Genomic DNA, 2,903 nt, shown 5'->3' with positions numbered 1-2,903 from the left:
GATGTATGAGACACATGAGACACAAGACTTTCCAGCTGGGACTGGCAGCTCCCCTGAGCTAAGAGCTGGAGCTGGGAATCCAGGAATGCTAACATAGCTAGAATTTTCAAGGAAAAATACCAGAGAACAGAGAGCTCTAGAGATACGCAGTGGGTCTCTCTTGAGCCTTCAGCTACCGAAGAGTCAACATACATGTGTGAGGAAACTATCCATGGTCTGAGAAACAACCACTCAAAAGGATTAGAAAAAACAATTCTCAGAGCTCACAAAAAGTTAGAAATAGTTCCTGTTCCGCCAGCTGCAGTGGAAAAAGTAATAATTAAAGAGGCATCGGACTGAGTGATCAAAAGGGCTCGGGCCTATGCAGTGGGGCAAAATCTGCCCTAGACAAAATACTGCTCTGCCCCCACCAAGCAATAAAGGCATGACTGAAAAGATCAAACAGCTTCCAAGTAACTTAACTGGATCCCAGGACCAATATCAAGAATATTTCTAGAAACACAAAATATCTAGTTCCCAACAAGGTAAAATTCACATCTAATCAAAATCTACCGCCCGTCCGCACCACGCGCGGGGAAAGCGGAGCGCGTTGGCGAGCGCGGCCCGCGTCCTGCCGCTGCAGTGGGTGAATCCCGAGGAGGGTTAGGCCCGGTGACGGGAGCCACGTGATGTCAGTAGTTCGTTCGTCCGTCCACGCCAAGTGGGTCGTGGGGAAGGTGATTGGAACAGCAATGCAAAAAAACAGCCAAAGTGAGAGTGACCAGACTTGTTTTGGATCCCTATTTATTAAAGTATTTTAATAAACGAAAAACCTACTTTGCCCACGATGCTCTTCAGCAGTGCAGAGTTGGGGATATTGTGCTTCTCAAAGCTCTACCTGTTCCACGAACAAAGCACGTGAAACATGAACTGGCCGAGATCATTTTCAAAGTCAGACGAGTCAGAGATCCAGTGACTGGAAAACCCTGTGCAGGAACTACCTACCTGGAAAGCCCAGTCAGCTTAGAAACCACCTGCCTACCCCAAAATCTGGAAGAACTCAAAAGCTCTTCAGCACAGTGAAGGAGGATTGGAAGAAGGAGCCAAAGGGAAAGATTGATAAGTTTGCTTTATGGAAAAAGAATGTTTTTAAGTTTCATTACAAACTAATTTCTCTCCCGGTCTTTATGGAATAGCTAAAAGTAAATGAAGTAAAGGCCGTTAAAATTTTTCATAAAAGTTTAAGGTCATGTTTTAAATTTCCTTTTCAGTGGACATACTTTCCTCTTAGAGTAAGTGTGCCTTGCAGTCCCCTAGCATTGTTTTATAAGCTCACTGTGTTAGAAGGTATCCTTTTTTTTTTCTTTCAAAGGAATCTTGAATTTATTTTAGAATCTTTATTTGGGGAGGAAATATCTTTTGATAAAAAACAGATAAGACTACATTAAGTGAATATTTATTTTTGGTGGCATATATTTGAAATTAAATTTTTTTCTGATTTAACTAGTTACAAATGGAAATAATTAGTCTGATTGGGGTCAGATTTTATCATATTAAAGTTTGTATTATGAATGTTGAAACATAGAAAATAAAACTTGAAAATTCTGTCCAAAAAAAAAAAAAAATCTACCAAGTAATTAACTTTGCAAGGGTTGCATAACAAAATGCCACAAACTGTGTGACCTAACAGAAATTGGTTGCCTCACAGTTCTGGAGAGTAGTAGTTTGAAATCAAGATGTTGGCAGGGTTAGTTCCTTCAAGGAATGGAGAGATGGGAGGCAAGGATCTGCTCAGGCCTTCCTCCTTGGCTTGTAGATAGCCCTGTGTCATGTCACATGGCTAATTCTGTGTATAAGTCTGCTTCTAAATTTCCCTTATTGATAAGGACACCAGTTATTGGATTAGGGCTTCTCCTAAAGAACTCATTTTAACTTGATCAATTCTGTATTAGCCCTGTCTCCAAAAAAGTTTCATTCTGAAGTACTGAAGGTTAAGACTTCAACATATGAGTTTCTAGAGGAACACAATTCAACCCATTACACCAAGCATGCAAATAAACAGAAAATTTGACCCTATTGTGAAAAATTGATCAATCGAAATGATATGGATCATAGAATTAGAATTTGATTACATCAAAAGCTAATGATGTACTATATGTTGGCTAACTGAACATAATAAAAAAGTAAATAATAAAAAATAAATTAATTTAAAAAACAAAACCTGGGGCACCTGGGTGGCTCAGTGGGTTAAAGCCTCTGCCTTCGGCTCAGGTCATGATCCCAGGGTCCTGGGATCGAACACCACATCAGGCCTTCTGCTCAGAAATGAGCCTGCTTTCCCTCCTTCTCTCTCTGCCTGCCTATCTGCCTGCTTGTGATCTCTGACTGTCAAATAAATAAAAAATCTTAAAAACAAAAATAAACCAAAAAATTATAATTTGACAAAGACACTAGATCAGTTATTAAAACTGTATCCCACTTGTTCAAGATATTAGAGGAAAGTGATATGATTGAGGTTTCACAGTGACTTGGAAGACATAAAAGGACTCAAGTGAAAACTTACAGAGATATAAAAATATAATGTCTGAGATGAAAAATAATAGCAGATCAAGCACTTCAGTAATTATTAATAAAGTTGAAAACACAGCAATAGAAATTATCCGAAATGAAACTCAGAGGAAAAAGACTGACGGAAAAATGAGCAGAGCATCAGTGAGCTATGAGATGATTTCAAGGAGCTTATAGCTAGGTAAATAGAGAGTCAAGGGAAAGGTGTGGGACTGAAAAACTATTTGAAGAAATAATAGTTGAAATTTTCCAAAGATGATGAAAATTAAAATGACAGAGCCAAGAAGCATCACAAACTCCAAGTATGGGAAAACATGAATAGAACTCCAGCAAGCCATGTTGTTATCAAACTGCTT

At 38.9% G+C, this 2,903-nt stretch overlaps 1 pseudogene; it reads left to right on the top strand.

The window, feature by feature from the left end:
- The first annotated feature begins 590 nt into the window (after positions 1-590).
- Positions 591-1,520, top strand: LOC132026090 (small ribosomal subunit protein uS17m-like; annotated as a pseudogene).
- Positions 1,521-2,903: the final 1,383 nt, after the last annotated feature.

Source organism: Mustela nigripes, chromosome 10 (genome assembly GCF_022355385.1).
Source record: "Mustela nigripes isolate SB6536 chromosome 10, MUSNIG.SB6536, whole genome shotgun sequence".
In the NCBI taxonomy this organism is placed as follows: Eukaryota; Metazoa; Chordata; class Mammalia; order Carnivora; family Mustelidae; genus Mustela; species Mustela nigripes.
This window is presented reverse-complemented; position numbering and strand designations above follow the sequence as displayed.